Below are 21,900 nucleotides of genomic sequence, written 5' to 3'. Positions count from 1 at the left end.
CTAACCCCTGAATTGCCAGGGAATTTCCCGTATTTTGTCTTAATGTGCAATTTCATTGTGATATGTGATATTCTGCATCTTTTCATATGCTTGTTTGCCATCTGTATATCTCTTTGGTGAGTTTTCTTTTCCAGATCTTTTGCCCATTTTTATTCTGTATTGTTTTCTTATTGTTGAGTTTTGAGAGTTCTTTGCATATTTTGGATATAATCCTTTATCAGGTATGGATTTCGCAAACATTATCTCCCAGTCTGTGGTTTGTCTTTTCATTAACAGTGTCTTTTGCAGAGCAGAAGTTTTTAATTTCAATAAGTCCAATTCATCAGTTTTTTTTTTCATGGATCATGTTTTTGGTGTTGTATCTAAAAACTCACTGCTAAACCCAAGGTCATCTAGATTTTCTCCTACGTTATCTTCTAGGGGTTTTATGTTTTTGCTTTTTACATTTAGGCCCATGATCCATTTAAAGTTAGTTTCCGTGAAAAGCCTTGAGGTCTGGGCTAGATTAATTTTTTTGTTTGTCTATGGATGTCTGTTGTTCCAGCACTATTTGTTAAAAAGGATATTCTTTCTCCATTGAAATACCTTTGCTCTTTTGTCAAAAATTATTGACTATATTTGTGTGGGTTCCTGCTGCCTTTTTATTAAACATTTGGCTACTGTTTAGGGGAAATACTGACTGCATTTGTTGCGAGCGGATTCTTGTATTCCAGCTCCCTGCATCAGCAACCAAAAATACTTGTTTGGAATATAGATATTGTGCAGTGGATACCTGTGTAGATCATTGCTGCTCACGGCCTCCAAATCAACCTTTATACTTTTGTCAGAACGCACTAGCTCCTTTCCTGCTCTAATGTGCTTTTTCTCCTTTTTTCTTACACCATTCGAAGAATCTGCAAAACAGATTAAATAAGATAGTCTAATTTAACACGTTCCTACCACCCATCTAGCATTCAGAAGGTGGAATTTCTCGGTGTTATTAGGATAAATGTAGGGGGTCGCCTTTCCTGTCTGAGGTCTTACAGAGTCCCTGGGGGCTCCTAGGAGTCTGTGATGAAAGTGCTTGACTCCTTACTTGCAAGAAGACCGTCGGGATTATTGGGACGCGATCCAACAGGCAAGATGGATTCCAAGCTCCCTTGCATTGTTAGCTACGGAAGACCAGCTGTAAAAAAAAGTGGTCACACCGGGTCCTAGTTTGGAAGCGAGGATTTCCACCACTTTCTCATACTTTAAATGATTGGCGTCTGCCAAGTAATCAAAACATACCAAGGAACATTTTCATCGTGTTCAATTCGGAATTTCCAAGCGGCTAACAAGCAAGGCTGGCAAGCCAGAGGGCCAGTTTGGCTGCGCGGCTACTCGAGAGTGTGCGGTAGCCGGGGGCCGTGTCCCAGTAAAGCCGAGAGCTGTAATGATGTCAACTTGTTATTTACTTTCCAAATCTGAATGACTGAGCAAGGCGAAAGGAGAATCAATCAACCACAATGTGACCCTACAGGCGGAAAAAACGCAGCGCTTCCACTGGCAGGCGGTGGGGGAAGGGAAGCACGTGTAACCGGGGCAGGGTTGCATCAGGAGCTCGCTCGGGTTTTCTGTTGCCCCCCCCTGGTTTTTCGATTGCCTGTTAATACCTCAGCATCAGTCCTCACAAGCCCAGGGAGCCCGGGAGCAACGACGGGCAGGCTCAAGGGAAGGTCCCACCACGTCCTTTTGGGGGGCCTTGAATGGCAACTGATACAAAATAAGGCAAAATCTATTCTGCTGATTCACAATTACGGAGACTGTGTAAGTGTATCTTTTATTGATGTGCTCTAATAATAATGTGCGGCAACCGTCGTTTTACATCACTGACGTTTCACAGCAATATTTGGCAACATAATTTTTAGTCTGCCTTTTTGATGGAGGACCAGCCCCTTAGACACTCACCTCGGGCCCCCTCTCCGCACAACCAGTACAGCAAATGGCCCCGTGTCCCAGCAAGGAGCAAGTGAGGTTCCAGTGTAAAACGCTGAGTGTGTACTGGGCTCTTGGGGCGAAGCTCCAGGGAGGGGCAAACTTATTCTAAAATGTTCCGCAAAGCAGACACCCAAGGTGCCGTGCCGGCGGGTGGGTGCAGATGTCTGTTTAAGTAAACTCAGGCCTCGAGTGGGGGGCAGTTGTCACCAAGCAGGAGGGAAGGCAGGAGCGCTGCGGCCTCGGGTTCACCAGGGCTGGGCCGAGCGAGCTGCGGCAACCTTAGCACTTGGCCGGGGCCCGAGGCCCGACGCCTCCGGGCGGGGGCGGGGGTGAGAAGGCCCGAGGGCCCGGCTTCTTCCCCCTGCCCCCGCCGGGAGCCTCCACCCCGCTGGGCCCGAGTTTCTTTCTCCCCACGCACTGCCGGCTCTTCGCTGGAGGCATTTTGCAAAGGTCGAGGCTCCCCCTGGGCCCCCACTTTTCCGGGGAGGAGGGGAGACCATTGGGGTGCCCTCCCGGCAGCCGATTTTGAGGGAGCGGCGTCCTCAGGCAGGTTGCAGGGGTTCTGCTAGGGCAGCTGGGCGGCTGCTTCTTGGAGGTGGGGGAGGGTAACAGAGCGGTGGCCCGGTTCCCCCCTCCCCTGGAAACCGCGGTGCTGGTGACAGGGCTCCTGTCCCGTCCTGGCTGGGTCCGGGCCTGGGACGGGGTGGGCACAGGCCTGCGTCTCCTTCCGCCCGCATGGAGGCCACGAGGAAGGGACGGGGTTCGGATACACTAGGGAGACCCGGATTCCCTTCAGCCACTCCGGGCGCGGCGGGGAGAGCAGAGTCAGGGGTGAGGGACAGGGGAGGGTCGCAGGTTCCCCCGCCGTGGGGGCGGGGCGGGCCGGGACGCGAGTCTTCCCTGGAGCCCTGGGGGAGGGGCTGTGTTGGGGGCGGACTTTCCCCCTCGTGGCTGTGGGGGAGGGCAGGCCTGGTGTCCTCACCCTCCGTGGGGGAGGGACCAGCTTGGGACGCGCCCCTCCCCCCGGGCGTGTTGGGGTGTCGGGGGGGAACCCGGGCTCCCGTCCCCGAGCGGTGGGGGAGGGTGCGGGCTGGGGCAGTGGGGGGAGGGGCCGGCCCGGCGGCGGAGAAGGCCTCCCTGGCAGTCCTCCCGGCCGGGGTCGGCGCGCTGGCGGCCGCTCCCCCCGGAGGTCACTGCCCGTGCCGGTCCCTCCCGCCGTCCCGCCCTCTGCCGCCGCCACCGCTCCCGCCCCAGCCCCCCGCACCCCCCCGCACTCTCTGCGCTCGGGAGCGAGGTGCCGCCAGCGCCCCCGCCCCGCCGCTGCTGCCGCTGCCGCTGCCGCCGCCGCCGCCGCCGCCGCCGCAGCGCCCTCGGCCGCCATTCGGCATCCGAAACTTTCCAGCGCCCGCGCCTCTCGGGGACTCGGCTGCGGCGGGGCGGGGGCGGCCCGGGGGCGGCGCGCGGCTGCTCCGGGCGCCGGGCCCTCCTCGGCCGCGGCACGGCCCGGGCTCGGCGACGGCCGGCCGGAGGGAGGTTCGGGGCGGCGGGGCCGCCGCAAGTTGCGCTGCTCGCGGCGAGGTGAGTGAGCGGGGCTCGGCCGGCCGGGCGCGGGGTGGGGCGGGGGGGCGCGAACTTGTCCCGCGTGGGGGCCGGCGGTTCCCTCCCTCCGGGGTCAGGCCGGCGGCCCGGGGCGCCCGCACGCTCCGCCCGCCTCCGGGGCTCTGGAGGGGCAGGTCCCCAAATGTCTCCCGGGCTTGGGCTGGGGTGCGGCGCGCTCTCTGCAGGCTGCACAATACCCCGTTTTGGCTGCTCCCCAAAGTGCCGGCGCGTTGGGGGCGGGCGGAGGCTGGGGGGCTCCTTTGTTTCGGGGAGGGGGAGGCGGCCGGCAAGTTTGGGGAAGCGCTCGGTTTGTCCCCCGGTGCCCCTTTGTCTGCCCAACCCGGGGCTGGCTGGACGGACCTGCGCCGCCGCGGGATCCCCCGTGGGGGGAGGGGAGCCCCATTCATCCCCGGGCGCGGGCCGGCCAGTCCCGGGCCGGCTGGAAGCGCGGCGGCGCGGGCCCTGGGCGGCTCAGTTTCCGAGGCGCAGAAACTGTCAAGGAAGTCGGGAGCTCCCCAGCCCGAGCGAGGAGCGCGGGCTGGGGGCGACTTCGGCGGACGGGGGGCGTCCCTGCTCTCGCCGGGTCTGCGGAGCGCGGCCTGGGGAGGCTGCAGACCTGTTGCTCCCGGGCTGGGGGAGGGGTGCCCCCAGATTCGCGTCCCGGGCGCTGCTCCCCAGGGCGACCTTGCCCACGGGGGCCAGTGTTCGGAACGGGGTGGGGCGCGTCTTCGGGGGTCGCCGGAGGTCGCCGGGTGACAGTTGGGGGTTGTCAGAGGCCCGCGGGCGCTGGGTTAGGGCCTGCCTTTCACGTGCGCTGTCCGGGCGCGGTGAGGCCCGCGCCGGGGCTCGTTCTTGGCACGGCCTCGCGTTCTCCGAGCCCCTCGCTTTGGAAATCCCACAAAGTTAGAGTCGGAGGTGGGTTTTTTTTTTTTTCTTTTCTGTAGCTGATGTTGTAGAGCAGAACCCCAAAAGAAACAAACTCCATGCTCTATTCCTTGTGCCACGGTTTCTGCTTTGCTTTGTCACATGTGGTTTGACCTGACTGCTGGATGTTTTTCCTCTCCAGGCGCGGCGCCTGGGTCCCTGGGTTAACCTGAAAGGGGAGGGGCGGGACTCCAGCCTGGGAGGGGGAGGGGAGCGCCCCTCTTCAGTCCTGAGCGGTGGCCTCGGGGTAGGAAATGGCCCAGGACGATTTTATGAAAAGTTTACAACTAGTCATTCCTAGGAAAGACGTGATGGGGGGTGGGGGTGGGGGGGCGAGTATGGAACAGTTGAGACGTGAAGATGACGCTTTTATGTTAAGGGATGTTAATATCTCAAACGTATGGCAGATTTTCGTGGAAAACCCCCTAGCTGGATAAAATGAATCCAGGGATGTAAGTTGAAGTGCATCACCTGGCCCACTTATTAAGATAGCCCCTTAAGGATATTCCAGACCTGAAGGGAACGCACACCTGTGGGACGAAAATGGAGACTTTAGGTGTTGATTTGGTGTTATGCACAGCAGGGTGTGTGTCACTGGATCTTCTGAGGTTGGCTTGTCCGGGGCTTAAGTCACTCGAGGAATTGTCAACACCCCCCATTTAAATTTCGCACCTTGACCCTTAAATCTCCCAAAGCTCACCCCTCCTGAAAGTTTGGGTGTTTAAATGAAGTGTGTGGTGTCCTGGTTGTTCTCGAATCTCACCTTTAACCATGGGAGTCTCAGTTTTCTCAGCTTTGTGATGGCATCATGAATCTACCTGGGTGGGCTGTTGGGAGGGTTTCAGCGCTAGCCAGCAGAAAGGGCAAGAGCCCCTGAGTCCACCTGCATCAGGACACTTAACGCTTTGCTAGAAAAGCAGCCTTTGTCCCCGTTTGGCCTGAACTAGTGAAAGGGCCCATCCTGTTGTGCTCTACCGTTGATCTTCAAGTCCTGTAACTTTTCTGAGTGTCGTTTTCTATATGTGTAAAAATAAAAACGGGAACTGAAATCGTGGTACTCATTGGGTAGTGCAAGGACAGAAAGAGGGACTGTACGTGTAAGTTTTTTGAAAACTACAAAGCTGCCTGTAAGTTTTACTTGTTGGTATTGTGCAGGTAGCATAATTATCCTAATGTTACTCTAATGCCATGCAGTGAGGGTTTTACAGGCACTTAATGCCCTGTGTGCAGCAATTATTTCCATTCTGCTTCAGAGGACACTGACTTGCTCATATATGGTGGAGGGAGGATTGTTTGATTCGAAAGCCCAACTCTTAAGCTTGGTGTTATTTTGCCTTCTTGTGTATACATTGTGTGAATCTTCCCACTTGGAGACAAGCTCGTTAAATTACACACACACACACACACACACACACACACAGTTTCTCTCTCTCCCTCTCTTTCTCTCCCACACAGAAGAACCTACATTGAAATCTGTTTATACACCTAGATGAATGTCAACAGAAATCATGAAATGTCCACCACAGTGGAAAGATTTGTTTTCGTCTATAGCTTAATTATCCAGTGTGGCAGCCACTAGCCAACATGTGCATATTTAGATTCAAATGAACTAAAATTCAGTAACAATTCTGTTGTTACTAAAGTAAACAGTTCTGTTCTTTCATTGCTCTACCCATAATTCACATACTCAATAGATGTGTGTAGCTTGTGGCCGCCATATTGGGACAGCGCAGAACTTGCAGAACGTTCTATTGGAGGGAGATTCTCTATAGTTACTGCAAGTAAGGATTAATAAAGAAGGCAGTAAAGAGAGTTAGTCTACTTTTTGTGGGAGGAGGGGAGAGGCTGTAAGAGTTTGAAGTAATTTACTGGTAGACTTTAAAAAAAAAAAGGCAGGCAGGCCCATTTCAGCTAGCAGGTGACCTAGGAAAGTGATTTCAGTGAGATTTGGTTTATTAGATTGGATCACTTTTGGTTTGGATCACTTTTGGATTAGAAAACCAGAACTCTAAGCTGGAGTCTCTCACTGAGTATTTAACCTTGGACATGGCATTTAGTGTCTCTGTGCCTCAGTTTCCCCACCTGAAAAATGGCATAGCCAGTCCCCACGTTGCCCGCCTTTGAGTGTGTCGTGGCGAACATCTCTTGGGATGGTGGGGAGCCCAAGGTGTCACCGTCATTGAAGCCCCACGTAGGTGATTTAGAGGCCTTAGGTGATCTAGAGGCCTTATCTGATAGTTTAAAGCCTTGCTCGCCATGGGCTACCCCTCCCTCCCCCCAGGTTTATGTCTTAAGTCTTAAGGTTTAATTTCTTGAGGGCAAAATCTTCTGCTGTTGAAAGGCTGATCAGGAATCCTTCCGACAAAGTGAGGCTTAACAATAGTCAAAGTATTTTTAAAAAGTGGCTGAGTGCTGGCCATTTCCTGTATACCGGTCCCTGAGTCAGGATGTTATTTTTATTAACTTAGTTGGTGTGTTCTTTGCATAGTCTTTTGTATTTTTTTTATAGCAACGTATTAGAAATTTGTGGTTGGGGGGAAAACCCCAGTTTTGCATCTGTGGGAGAGGTGACTTCCCAGATCCCCCTCTGCCATTTGTCCTCACTCTTGCTTTGTCTCAGGACTGCTGTGGCCTGTCAAGCCTTTGAGACACCTGGGATATCCATGATTCTCTTCCAGAGGCGGGAAATGGGTTCCTGCAGAGGGAAGCCAGGCCCACAAGAGCCATCTCACGTAGGTCCTGAGTGTCAGGAATTCAGACCCTTCATCAGTTACCTATCGGGAGGGAGGACCCCACACCCCAACCCTGAGGCTGCCCCCCCTTTGAGCTTTCCGCCAGGTGTCTGGGTCTTGGGCTCTGCACACGTGGTTATTGCCAGGCCTGACCCGGGCCAGAGGACAAGCACGATCGCTCTGCCCTGTGAGGCGAGACTGTCCAAGGTGTGGTGTCCCCGATACCTTGCATTTGCCTCCTTTTTCTCCGTTAAAAAAGAAGAGTATGTGACTTCCAATAAGTTGTTAATCTTTCACCACCCGAGACATTTAAAAAATAGTTTCAATCAGGAAGCAAGACTAAAGTCATTTTGTAAACATTTTTTTTTTTAAGTTGGAAAGATAAACTTTTTTTTTTTCCATAACTATTTTTAGCGTGAAGGAAGTAACTGGCCTCTTGAGTGGAGACTGGATGTGAGTTTTTCCCTCGGGTCTTGCCCTCCTTGGCCCTTTCCTCCTGTTCATCCTTTCCATGGGGCTCGACCAACTGGATGGCCCTGGCCACATTAGCAGAACGAGACCCAGCAACCAAAATAAACGCTGGATGTGGGAAGGGACAAACAGTCAACATGTTTATAGAGGGAAAGAGAGCCTGCTCTGAGAAAATGAGTTTAAAACCTCAGGGGAAGAATGCAGTCATTAAGGAATGTGCTCCCTGGGAACTTGGCCATGGAGGTGGCCGCCTCCTGCAAAGCCCTTCTGTGCATTTATCGCCGGCATCAAATATTTTTTTGGGAATCCGCTGCCTGATTGAAGATTGCAGATGTGAACTGGAAGCCATTGAAAAGTTAAATTGGAGCAAATTTAAACTTGAAAACAGAGGAGAGAGTATTTTCTTCTGATAGAGGAAGTTGGGTACCATTTTCCACGGCTCTGGTTTGTTCTTGGTAGTTGGAAGGGAAGAGGTGGAGCTGGAGCGTGACTCGCAGGCTCGAGAGAAAGGGGGTCTTAGACACCAAGGTAGACGAGATGGTTGTTCAGGGGGACCGTATTTGCAGCGTTGAATTCTAGAAGCTTGTAGTCAGCCCACGGTTCTCAGGGCAGTTTTGTCTTCTACCGTCAAGCAGCTTTTGGCAATGTCTGGAGACGTGTGGTTGTCACAAGTTGTTGGGGGAGGGGGACGGTGATGTTCCTGGCATGGGGGGGGGCGGTCCGTGGATGCTGCGTAAAATCCCACAGGGCACGGGACAGACCCACCCCAGAGAACAACCCGGCGCTTGATGCCCATGATGCCAGGCTGCAGACACCAGACCTGAGTTCTGCTGTCAGCGGTGCAGTCCTGTTTCGAGCAGGGTCCACGGGCAGGTGGACGTCAAGATAGGTATCCGGCGCTGTGGTTCTCAAGGCTCCCGTAGGCCGTTTTGGGATGCATTAGGAAGTAAATGAGAAGGAAAAGGAGGCGGTGGGAAGCGGGTGGCCTTTGAGAAGAAAGAAACGGGAGCGGTGGAAGGCCGGGAGGTGTTGGTGGGGGGGGCTGCGACTCAACTTGAGTATTTTAGAGCCCCCCGATGCCAGCGCGCCTGCGTGGCTCCTTCCTGTTGGTTTTGCTGATGTCATTGCAGGTGGACCAGGTCTCACTGTTGGTCGGCTTCTTGGGCCTTGGGTATTTATCAGGGGAACACCGGTTCCTGTCTGCTGCTTTCGGACCCTCTCTGTGCCCAGCGAAATGTCGGTTAACCTGGCCTTGGGGTAACCTCCACCGCCCTGCTTGGGAGGGCGGGGACAAGTCAGTGCGGGAGGTGTTTGCTGCTCGCAGGACTCTGGCTGCTGTTTCAGGCCCTGTCCTCCCCTGTGAATCGTTGATTCGGGAACGGCGGGGGGCAGCTGGGTGCGGACCTGCAGTGGGGCCCTCTTCCAGGGCTGGGCACTGCTGGCACCTGGAGCCTGGTCCTCCTGAGCCAGCCCGTGGCCCCGTGTCCTGTGACCCCCCCCAGAGGAGCGCCAAGCCCAGCCTGGTTGGGGACCCCGTGGGCTCCTGTGGTCATGGGGTCGGGGACGTGGTCGGAGGGAAACATGGTTTGCAGCCAGTTCCCCATGCGCTCACTGCCTCTGGGCACATCAGCTACCTTCTCTAGCCTTAGGTGTCTTCTTGAGAGAGAAAGAAAATAAAATTTGTTTCTCAGGCTTGTATTAACAGAAGGAGGATTATTATCATGCTTGGAGCCCAGTGTCCTTAGGTTTTCCTCTACTCTGAAGTTGGGAATTGGTGTGGAAATATCCAATGATGACAATAATAATATATCCTTTTTTAGTTACGGTGGTCTCCATCAATTGCTTGCTTGCTTTTCTTATCTCCCCCCGCCCCTTAAGTTAAATTTCAGGGCTGGCATACACACACAAACACATACACGTGCTATATACAGACACATATATATCCTCTCTATATTTCCTATATTTACTATATGATAAATAATGAATTTCAGCATGCTTAAATTTCTGTAACCAGCACCATCATCAGGTTACCAAACAACTAAATTCCGTCCCCCCGAAGGAGTCCGTGGTGCTTTCCCTGACCTGGGCCACCTGCCCATCAGCCTTGCTCTCCTGGTCTTGGTAATCGCATTTTAACTCAGGATGAAATGCCTAATGGTGAATCTCTCCACTCTCCCAGCACCTTCCTTGACTCATGAATATTTTACTGTAGCACACTTGGGCCAGTGTGTTTTCCTCAGAATGATTTTGCACTGTGGATTTTACCAAAAGCAAGGAAAGGTCAAAACTTAGAGTTTCTTAATACTTGTAAGAAATCACAGTGAAACACTATCCGGTGTCTTGTTGGAGCTGCCTGTAGGATTTGCGCATTTCCTGTACCAGCTGATCCGTGCTGCCGAACCAGTTGAGGTGGGACATTTTTGGATGCACTTTCAGAGACTGTTTCTGGAACAAGTACTATGTAAAATGTATCAGTAGGTTAGACTCATGTCTTTAGTTTCAAAAACAGGACACACGTTAAGAGGCGTGGTTTTCCCAGTGGGTTGATAACGTGACCGTAAAGTGCACTGAAAATATCCAGTTGTGTTTGCATTGGTTTGTTGTGGAAATAAATTCCTACGTCTGTGTTTCTATGTGGTTGTTAACCTGAATTTTACCTTGGGTTGTAATTTCACTGTTTGTGATCAAGTAACGAATATCATGTTTTCTAGAGAGTCCTTCGCCTGGTGTTTTGGTCACTTGTGTCCTGCCTTGGGTTGCCTGCCTGCTTGTGTGAAGTTGTTGAACCTGTGTGTGTCCTCACTTGTAGAGTGAAAGGCTGGATGAGCTGATCTTGAGGCCTCTCCTACCCTGTGTGTGCGGATTGTAATGTGGAAAAGGCACATGTTAAATGTTGCGTAGGCTCTTTTTTTTTTAAACACTTTTGTAGGTTAAGGATTATGGTGGTTTTATATTAACTAGCAGTTTGGGTAAACTATGTTCCATGCTTTAACTGTCGTTTTACCCATGATTGAAATAAACAGTATTCAACTTAACATTGCTAAGTTAGTTGCATGTTTTACTGTAAAAAAAAAAACCCCAGCAATTCAGGAGACACTTTGGGCTGTGGGGTGCCTCTGAATAAGTCTTATGAGTGTTGTAGTTTCCCAGTCTCAGGAGACCCTGTAAAATAAGCACAAACAATGCTCACGGCAAAATTCATAGTGTTTATTCTTGAAGAGAGTGTCTCTGCCTTGAATTCCTGTCATTTTTTCCTATCGGGGTGGATGGAGCTGGAATACTGAAAAGAAAACATGAGAGTTTTCTTTGCTTACTTCTCTTGAGCCTGGAATCCAGAATGTGACCTCAAATAGCCAGCCCCGAGCACTTTCCTTTCTGGAACACTTACCGCCAACCCGCAGGGAGAATACAGAGGCAGGAGGAGGTGAGGACTCTCCCCGCACCCCCGCACCCCCCCCCCCCCCCCCCGCCGCCCCGGCCAGATCACCTTCTCTCTCTCCAAGATATTGAAGACTTTTCCTCATGTCTACTGCAACCTGGACACCCAACCTCATCCATGTTGGAGCAAGGCTACGGGGACACTGTCCACTTCTTGGAGAGCCTGACTCATAACTATTACAGACTTGCCCGTTGTCATTGGGCTTTAGAGTCTGTGTGAACATCCGGTATCCAATTTGCAAGCACTTCCGCTTGTTTAAACTTTCCGATAGATGGAAATTTGGGCAAAAGAAGCTTACTGTATGTGATGCCATTTTATTTCTTAAATCAGTAATAACAAATACTTTAATATGGTAAGACCATGTAAGTCATGATTGGGAACTGGAGAAAATTCTGTGTAACTGAGCAGTGCTTTTTGTTTCTAGTGCGTTGGGGTGATTTTTAGCCTTAGCCGGGTCAGCTCTACCCTTCAGGTATGCTTGTTATCTTGACATCCGTTTGAAGATGAGAAATGAGATAGTGGAGCTGGAGGGATGTTAACCCCGTTCATATGATGCAGACATCTGTAGCACCGGTATGCAAACATAGTTCTCAGCACCTATAAAGTTCCAGGTGGTTGCCGAGTTTTAGGTTGTATTTAGAAAAGCAACTGAGTAGAGAATTGAAGTCTCTACCATTTGATTCATTTGGAAGAGAATAAACTTGGGTCCTTGCCTTAGGTTCTTTTTCCAACAGAGTCTTATCAGGCATTTTAATCCCTTGAAACTTGAATGCCAACTCTGTGTTGGTAAAGACTCAAGTATTCACAGTTATCAACGTAAAAACAAGGTTGCCAGTTCCTGACAGTCACAGGTCAGTCTTGGGAGACACGCTTTGGTTTAACTCCTAATTTGATGATGAAAAACTATCACATTAGGTTTGTATTTCTAAGGTGCACGATGATTCTTTGCCAGTTTCAGCAATTTCCAGAGATCTGGAGTGTAATTCTTCAAAGAGCCTTGCCAGGAGAAACAGCATTGGAGGGGCACCCAGCTCAGAAGTTGGTGAAAACAAGAAGTAATGATCTCATGTGTCCAGTGCATGACAGAAATTGTTGTAGACCAGATGAGAACAAGGGGAGAGGCCTGTGGAAATCAGACTTGCCTGATAGATTTCATGGGACTCTGATAAATTTCACGGACCTCCTCATACATTTCCTTGAAACCAGTAGTCTCCATGTTTAGCTGGGGCAGAGGGTGACAGAAATGCCTCCTCTCAGGTTTCAGTTCACGAAGTGGGCTCCCAAGGGGACCGGATACCCTCTGGCAGTGACAGATTCACTGGAGTGCAGGAAGAAACTTAAGTTCTCTGTTTATTTATTTTTATTTAATACTTACAAAATGTCTATTTGTGGTCTATGAAAAATGCATATAATGTTCCTTGAGTGTTGTCTCTAGCCAATACATGAGTTGGAGTTCATGCTTAAAAGGTTTTCACTGAGAGGCATATGCAATGAAAAAGCGTCTAGAGATCACTGATGGGGTCCCCAGAGGTGATGAGGGGCTGATATTGAAGTCCCTGAATAAAGTGGGACACAGATGTATTCCCCTTTCTCCCTCTGGCTTCACCTGCCACGGTGTGTGTGTGTGTGTGTGTGTGTGTGCACACACACATGTGTTGTGACTGAGATCTGCCAACTTAAAGATTGGACATCCCTCCAGAGGCACAGCTATTAATGACGTGATTTGGGGAAGAAAGAGCGTACGTTGACAGGGTGCTGTGCACATTTTGGATGTACAGGATTGTGCGTGTTTTTAAAGCTGAAAAAATATTTGTGTTTCAGAACCAGATGACAGTATCTCAGTTGCAGGTGCAGGAGCAAACTTTGGAACAATGCTGTGCTTTTTAAGCATTTCATGACACCGCAGTGTTTTCATAATCACTTAATTCTGTTTATAAATCAGCTGCTTTCATTGACGGATGCCCTCAGGGCTCCCAAGAACCAGGCTTTTTGTCAAATACGTGATTCAAACTTTAAAAGATGTGAGATAGCGCTGGAACTGGGTTGTGATAAAAGTCTCTCGGTGCCTTCAGTCTGGCTGTTCATTTGTTGTTGTTTTCTTCCAGAAACATATTTCATCCATCATGGTTGTTATTAAATCTTTTATTTTTTTATTTTTTGCATTTCACATTAGAGGCTTTTTAAAAGAGAAAACTGTCATTTTGGTTCATGCTGTATTACTGGTGTTACAGAGAGTAAATAAATACAAAAGTTATATTCACAACCCAGACCACATTGTGGGCTGTGGAGGTGAGACATAGCACTCACCTCCAAACTTCAGGTCTTTGGCTGAGGTCGTTTGCTGAGAATGGCTGAAGCTTTGGTTTTCATGACACTAAATGTCGACCGCAAGCAGTTCCAGGTTTCCACACCAGCCTTTTTGTTTGTTTAATTTGAAATGATTGATACGTTAGCTTCGGTGCTGTGTATGATTTTTGGTGTTTGTGCCTATTTTTCCCTTTGTGGGTACTGAGTTTGCAGCGTAGCTTTGTATGTAAAGGGAAGCAGAGACGTGCACTGTGCATGCAGATGCCTGCAGCTAACGCTGGTCTTGTTCTCCATACCGTTGGGGCACCAGGGCCACATGTCATTTCACGCTCGTCAGGATCCACATGGACATTCATCTGTCCTTTGGTAAACTGATATATTTATCTCCTACTTAAAAAAAAAAGATTGCTTCTCTTTACAGTAATATTCAGAAGGCACCTACTGTGAAGAGAGGAGAAGCAGGAAGGAGATTTTTTTTTTTTTTTTGCCTGCACCACGTGGCCTGCAGGATCTTAGTTCCCCCACCAGGGATCGAACCCAGGCCCTCCAGGCCCTCGGCAGTGAAAGCACGGAGTTCCAACCACTGGACAGCCAGGGAATTCCCAGGAAGTAGAATTTTTGACATCTACATGATGCACCTTTGTCTCTACTCTCCAGAGATCAGGACATTTAAGCTCCCGTAACAAGTTTAGTTTTAATGAAAGTCTTTGGGAATGTCCTTTATCTGCCCCGTGCCTGCCCATCTAAGAGGGGGAAGAAATTACACAAAGTATTTTGCTTTTAGCCGGTTTCCTTGAGCCTTGTCCAGGTCCCGACTTCTCATTGCCAGCAGGTCAGCTAGGCACTGGTCAATCGCTTCAGGTCTGGACAGGAGGTGTTTTCTTTCGTTTGATTATTTGCCGGCCAAATTACCCTAAATAATATTCAGAGATGTATCAGAGAATAGCCCCATCCTGAGACTGTTCGCCGAAGTGGGCACAAAATTTGATTTTATTTCCTGAATGCATACCTCAGGTACTCAAGAAGTGCAGAGATCTATGTATACTCTCTGGGAATTAGAGGCACAGGTGTACAGAGCAGGAGTGTAGGGGAATAGTAGCACCAAACGGTTGAGTCAACGGGACATGAAATCTCCAAGTATGCTAACCTTTGAGGGAAGATCTAAAAGCAAATGAGTTTGTGGTGTTGTGAATTACCATTCACGTAATTTCTGTCAAGGAAGGCAGTTACTTCTTGGGAAGCTTGGGTTATTAAAATGAGCTATCTTCATTTTCCCACAAAAATAAAAATCAGTTGTAGTTCAAATAATTGTATGTGAGGCTTTACAACTGGAAATTTGAAGTTAGCAAAATTATACACCCCTGGTTAATTACATTAGTGTACTCAAACTAAATATAGAATAAGATTAGCTCATGGAAATATTTCCTTTTTCTCTCAGCCAGTACAGCTCCTGTCCACCCAATAGTTAATAGTTTTTAATTCCATTATGTAATTTTTTGATCATCCTGTGTTTCCAGAAAAGTGAACTGAATAAAACCAGAGACTGTATGTTTTCACTATTTCCCAATTCATATTTAAACATGAAATGGTGCACAGAATAAGCTGTCCTTTGTGAATTTGAATTTTCTCAGCTCCTGGCACAATAGAGGGGTAAGCTGGGGTCCCTTTTTTAAAAATTTTTATTTATTTATATTTATTTTTGGCTGTGTTGGGTCTTCGTTTCTGTGTGAAGGCTTTCTTTAGTTGCGGCGAGCGGGGACCGCTCTTCATCGCGGTTCGCGGGCCTCTCACTGTCGTGGCCTCTCTTGTTGCGGAGCACAAGCTCCAGATGCGCAGGCTCAGTAGTTGTGGTTCACGGGCCTAGTTGCTCCGCGGCATGTGGGATCTTCCCGGACCAGGGCTCGAACCCGTGTCCCCTGCTTTGGCAGGCAGATTCTCAACCACTGCGCCACCAGGGAAGCCCTGGGGTCCCATTTTTCTGAGTGGCTTTTGCTTTAAGGGAAGTTTGGGTTTGGTTCATAGTTTGCTATCTAAGAGTATGTTCAACCTTCAGGAATTACCTGTTGTGTTTGCTTTTCCATTGAATGTTCTATATTTGGACAAGATATGTATTTTTCTGCATGGGTTTCTGATGGCCCAGATGCCCATCAGAGTAGAATTTCTCTCTGTCCGCACTGCTGGCATTGGGCAGTGTGGTTGTTCTATAGTTCCTAGTATTGAGTTGGACACGCTGTAGATTCAGGTTGGGCTGTCCTTCCTTTTGCAAGCTATGTGATACTTTGTTTCATTTGGGTTTGCCATAGATGTTTGCTTTGCCTTGGGATGGCTGTAGATGGCCACTTGCGGTGATAAATTTCATGAAGATCTCTATATCCCATTTAAGGTCCAGTTGATTTTCAGGAACAGTGTTACTGAGGTATAAATTACATACCATAAAAAGCACCCGTTTCAAGTGTACAGTTTCAGTGCTTTTTAGTCAGTTTACCGAGTGGTGCAGTCATCGGCCATCATCCAGGTTTCAAACATTTTCATTCCCCAGTAAGATCACTAACGTCTTCAGGAATGTCAAGTCATCCATTCCTGCTCCCCCTGCCAGCCCCAGGCAGCCACTAATCTCCTTTCTGTCTCTGTAGATTTTCCTTTGCTCAGAACCTGATGGTGAGAGGTGATTTAGTAAGCCTTCCTCCCCGCCCCCTCTCCAGGAGAGGGGTACCTAGGGAGAGTGCAGGACCGGAAGAGAAACCTTGGTTTCCTCCGTGTAGAATCAGGATAGTGATGGGTTGGTTGCAGGCTCTCAAGGTGGAGCCATGCAGGAAGTAAGTAGCTCTGTAAAAAGACAAAAACGTTTACGTTTAGGGACTTCCCTGGCAGTTCAGTAGTTAAGACTCTGCTCTTCCACTGCAGGGGGCACAGGTTTGATCCCTGGTCGGTGAACTAAGGTCCCGCATGCCCTTGCGGCACGCCCCCCCCCCCAAAAAAAAAAAAGAGAGAGAAACGTTTGCTTGTAGTGAGCAAACTGTGAAGCTAGAGGAGTTCATCGTATATTTAGGGTCGTGTTAACCGTGAAGAATCGTGCATAAAGGGCTGCATTGGACAGGTGAGGAGTCTGGAAAAGGAGCTGCGTTTACGGTGATGGGCTCAGTCCCTGGAGAACCCAGGACACAGCCATAGGGTAGTCAACCGTCCATGCCCCCGCTGCCTCCTTCTTGAAATCCTGTCCTGTTTCTTTCATGGCATTGGATGTTTGACTTTGATGGAAGTTCCATCTTGGTCGGGATATACCTTAGCTCAGTGGTCCTCCACCAAGGGCAGTTTTGCTCCCAAGGGACGCTGGACAATGTCTGGGGGCCTTTCTGGTTGTTACCAGTGGGGCAGGGGTGTCACTGGCATCTAGTGGATAGAGGTCAGGGGCGCTGCCCAGCGTCCTATCATGCAGGGGATGAGGCCCCAAGGCCCGCAAAGAATTACTCAGCCCAAGAGGTCATTAGTGCCGAGGTCAAGTACCTTGCCTTAGAAGCTTGAATCTCATGGTTAAAGACTTAGTGAAGTTGAAGGACTAAAATCCCCATCAGACTTACAGAAGAAGTTCAGAAAGCTTTCCGTCCTCATACAGTCCAGGGAAATATGCATCTCTTTTTATAGCAAAGGACAAGCAAGGTTTTGGGAGCTAACTTCAGAGGGAAAAGAAATTCCTTTAGAAGCGTTCATTTACAAATAAACAGCGAAATTACACGAGATGTCTGGGGCCACCCCTTGGCTTTGATCTGGAAATCACACTTCACCCTTATCTCTTCCCCAGACACTGAGAAAGGAGGGCGAAAGATCCTGAGTAAAGAGTCTACACTGTGATGAATGTGCTGGAAGGGAGTGGCTGCTGTGAGCCCAGCCTTTCAGTGCATCTGCTTACCGCCCTCCAGGGTTTTGGTTTCTCTTGGTTTCTATAGGGTTTTCAGTTGCTTCCCGGAGTGCAGAGTGCGCAGGGTGTCATAATAGCCAGGCCTCCACCCCTTGTTTTCTTCATCTGGTCAACCTTTGAGCCCCCTGAGAAGTTCAGGGCCCCCTGCCTGGGCCCCAGCCCGCTTACCTGCGTGCGTCCCTTTCTCTGTCCTGCATCTCCCAGCAGGAGCTGCCCCGCACCCCTGCGGCGCTTGGTTCTACCCGGGGGGCCTCTGCCTGCCTGCACCCCTGCAGCCGGCCTTGCTCTGGGGGCTTCCAAAATGCAAGGCTTTTCCTCTGAACAGATTCTGGTTTTTGTTTCTTTTTCCTGTTCTAAGCTCGTTCCTGTTTCTAAGGTGATACCTAAGAATATGCTGATTTCCCTGAATCCCCGCACTGTGGGGTTGTAACTTCCAGCGTCTCCGGCAGAATAAACGATATTTGTGTGTGTGTGTGTGTGTGTATTCTTTTGCACCTTGCTTTTTTTCACTTAGTTTATTTTATTTTATTTTTATATATATATATTTTAATTTTTCTTTATTTTTTTTGCTTTATAACAAATTTAATCAGTTATACATATACATATGTTCCCATATCCCCTCCCTTTTGCGTCTCCCTCCCACCCTCCCTATCCCACCCCTCCAGGCGGTCACAAAGCACCGAGCTGACCTCCCTGTGCTATGCGGCTGCTTCCCACTAGCTATCTACCTTACGTTTGGTAGTGTATATATGTCCATGCCGCTCTTTCACTTTGTCACAGCTTACCCTTCCCCCTCCCCATATCCTCAAGTCCATTCTCTAGTAGGTCTGTGTCTTTAGAATAACCGATATTAACAGTCCACAGTGTGATGTGGTAGATTCTGTTTCTGGCATGTTCAGCTGTCCACGTACAGCTGTGTAGTCCTGCGTTTTTATCTATATGGGGTCATATTACACTGGTTTTGCTCCATCTGCTTGCTTGCTTTCTTTACCACTTCGTTAAGGTAAAATTGAAGTACAGTAAACCAGGCGTATGTAAGGTGTGCACGTTCATCAGTTTTCTCCTATATTTGCTGTCTTGGTTGTGGTGCCGGCTTCTCGGACACGTGCATATCAAGATAACACGTATTTTCGTGGCTTCCACATTTCCCTGTGCCTCTCTGTAATCTCTCCCTGCTTCCCTCCACCTCCGGGCAACCACTGATGGCTTTCTATGACTAGACAGGTTAGTTTGCATATCCTAGAATTTTATATCAGTGAAATCACACTGTATGTCCTGATTATTTTGCCTGGCTTCTTTCACTCAGCATGGTGATTTTCGGGTTTATCCACGTTGTGGCCTGTGTCACTAATTCATCCCTTCTTATAACTGGGTAGGATTCCATCAGGTATGGACGCACCACCGTTGATCCATGCACCCGCTGTTGGACGTCTGGCTTGTTTCCATTTTTGGGGTTATTATGAATAGTGCTGCTCTAAATATTTCTGTGACCTTACCAGTGGTTCTCAAACTTCCCTGTGTCCCAGCACCCTGTGGAGGGCTTGTGAAAACACGGGTTGCCAGGCCCCATCCCCAGAATCTCTGAGTCAGTAGATCTGGGTGGGGCCTGAGGCTCTGCATTTCCAGCAAGTGCCCAGCTGATGCTGACGCTCCTGGTCTGAGGCCCACACATGCCTTAGAAGTCTTTGTACACTGTGATTGTTAGTTGTTGCAAATATTTCTGTCCTGGACGGTTCCTTATAATGTTGCTTATGGTCTTAATCACCAGGCTTCCCATTTTTGTATGCTTGGATGTGTCCGTCTTTCCTCTTGGCTTCCTTATTATGTCAAGGGGCTAATACCAAGAGTAACTCGGGATGCGTGGGTCGGCTTGCTGATGACCGCCAAACGCCAGCCATGATACCCCCGCCGACTCTTGTGGGATCTAACTTGTGTCCTGTCTACAGTTGCTGGGGTCACCTTCTGAGGAAATGGTCCAAGCCCAGGTGGGGCGGGATCAGACCCAGGCCCCGCGCCAGGGGCTCCCTGTGCTGCTGGGTCCGCTGGAATCTTAAGGCTGCTCACCCGCCTTTCCTCTCACAGGGGAACAACATCCATCCTTTCTCCATCCCACCCCCTCCCATCTGAAGCAGCCAGTCCCAAACCAGTAAATGTATTTTACTTTCAGTTTGCTTTTCAGGAGTCTAATCTGCATCGGCGAACTTGGAGCAGCCAGACGTTGTCAGTAGACGTTTGCTGCCATAGCCAGTGTATTTGTTACAATTATTTTTTTATTTTGGAGAGAGATAATACTTTCATTGTAGCGAGTTGCTTTAAATTACTGAGAACTGTTACTTCTGCAGAATCATCCTCCTGCATTTCATCGTGGACCCCAGTCGTCCCACTTTGCTCCTGAGCCCGTTCCATAAACAACCTCTGGTCACGGTTTGCTACCGACCTCTGCTCAGGCGTTTCAGAATCTTTACTGTGGAGTGGGCTGGTGCGCAGGAATCCAGGCTTGTTAAATAAACTAACCTCCTTGGGGTGGTTAAATTTTTTAAAGTTTGCAGTGACTTGTAATCATTGGCTAACATCCTAGTGGTTGTTTCTTCTTCCTCTTTCTCTCTTTTCTGTTTTTTAATATGACAGCTTTATTGAGATATAACTTACATACCATGCAACTCACTCATTCAAAGTGTATATAACTCAGTACTTTCCTGGTGTTTTTACAGAGTTGTGCAGTCATCACCACTGTCTAATTCTGTAGCATTTTTATCACCCTGAAAGAAACCCCTTACCCATTAAGCGATCACTTCCCAAATCCCCTCTCCACCCAGCCCCTGGCAACCACTGATCTGCTTTCTGTCCCTGTGCATTTGCCTACTCTTAACATTTTCTATAAATGGAATCACACAATATGTACTGTTTGCTGTCTAGCTTTCTTCCCTTAGCATTAGGTCTTTGAGGTTTGTCCATGTTGTAGTGTGTGTTATTCCAGTTTCTTGGTAAATGTTTTGTGGAATCTCTGGGTAATCAAGGAGAGCTTGGGGCCTGGGGTGGGGAATCAGGTGGGAGAATGTTATGGGCTGGGTAAACCCGGGGCACGGGCTGCTCCTTTCAGATTACGTTGAAATGGAAAACGGTTCACAGATGGAGCAATGTTTATAAAACTATTTCCAGTTCAGCTTCCAATTGGGCGTAAACTGTATCTGCCTTCTCCTTCTCTTTAGTTGTTCCATCTCTTCCCCTAAAGATCAACCTAGAAAACAGTTTTGGTCAATTAAAGCTGTACCTGCTGACCCCTCTTTTGTGCTGCCTTTTGGATGGGATTTTATTTTTTAAATTTATTTTTGGCTGCATTGGGTCTTTGTTGCTATGTGCAGGCTTTCTCTAGTTGTGGCGAGCGGGGGCCACTCTTCGTTGCGGTGTGCCGGCTTCTCATTGCAGTGGCTTCTCTTGCTGTGGAGCATGGGCTCTAGGCCCACGGGCTTCAGTAGTTGCAGCACACAGGCTCAATAGTTGAGGCACGCGGCCTCCAGGGCATGTGGGCTTCAGTAGTGGTGGCGCGTGGGCTCAGTAGTGGTGGCTCGTGGGCTCTAGAGCACAGGCTCGGTAGTTGTGGCACACAGGCTTAGCTGCTCTGCGGCATGTGGGATCTTCCCGGGCCGGGGCTCGAACCTGCATTGGCAGGCGGATTCTTAACCAGTGCGCCACCAGGGAAGTCCCTGGATGGGATTTTAGAGGGTCCTTTCTTGGTGTGAGACATAGGAAGCCTGTAGTTCCCAAGGGGGTAGTGTGAAGTTGCTCTGGGGTCATGGGGTTCCAACCAGCTAGACTTTGGCTGCTTTCTGGGGCCTCCCTGAAGCCACAATGCCGGCTTAGACTGAAACAGAGTCGTAGAGTTGTTTACTTTTCTGTATTTATAAGCCTTCTGCCTGTGTAGAGTCATAAATTACCATTCCAGGGTCAGGTGGGAGAATATGGAGGCTGATTTTTCTCCAGCTATCCATAGGCACGGCTTTCTGGGGTGTCTGTGCCTTGAACAAAGAGCTTATTGGTAAGGCTGAAGGTCATGTGTGTTGTCTCTGTGGATCTTATAATTGACTGTGTTAGTTTCCTGTCCCTCTTGGGACGGATGACCCCAAACTTCCTGACTTGAACAACTCCAGGCTGTTATCTTATAGTTCCAGAGGTTACAAGTCTGAGGTGGGTCTCACTGTGTCAGTGGGGCCGCCTTCTTTTCCAGAGGCTTTCAGGAGAAGCCAGTCCTTGCCTCTTCCTGCTTCTAGAGGCCTCCTGCATTCCCTGGCTCATGGCCCCTTTTTCCATCTTCAAAGCCAGCAGTGCAGCATCTCTCTGGTCATTCTTCTTTGGTCACATCTCTCTCTGACCACAGCCTGGAGAGATTGCTCACTTTTTAGGGCTCACGTGATTACATTGCCCACCCCCCGATCCACGATAATCTCTCCTCCTCAAGATCCTTAACTTCATCACATCTGCAGAGTCCTTTTTGCCATGCACGGTAACACTGTCGCAGGGCCCAGGGATTAGGGCATGGGACTTTCTGGGGGCCA

General features: G+C 49.5%; 1 protein-coding gene across 4 annotated transcripts in view; it reads left to right on the top strand.

Moving 5' to 3' along the window:
• The first annotated feature begins 1,672 nt into the window (after positions 1–1,672).
• The window catches only part of LOC308609230 (F-box-like/WD repeat-containing protein TBL1X), a 224,932-nt gene continuing 204,704 nt past the window's right edge, over positions 1,673–21,900 (top strand). For 2 of the 4 annotated variants that reach the window (XM_081222865.1, XM_081222866.1), the window contains exon 1: positions 3,422–3,537. The gene's annotated coding sequence lies outside the window, so the exon portion shown is untranslated. Of the gene's footprint in view, positions 1,789–2,388; positions 2,410–3,421; positions 3,538–21,900 lie in introns of those variants that run through there. The other 2 variants (XM_081222868.1, XM_081222867.1) reach the window with 2 other exon arrangements.

Source organism: Mesoplodon bidens, assembly GCF_964165515.1.
Source record: "Mesoplodon bidens genome assembly, chromosome: X".
Taxonomy (NCBI): domain Eukaryota; kingdom Metazoa; phylum Chordata; class Mammalia; order Artiodactyla; family Ziphiidae; genus Mesoplodon; species Mesoplodon bidens.
Note: the sequence above shows the minus strand (reverse complement) of the source record. Positions and strands in the feature narration are given on the sequence as shown.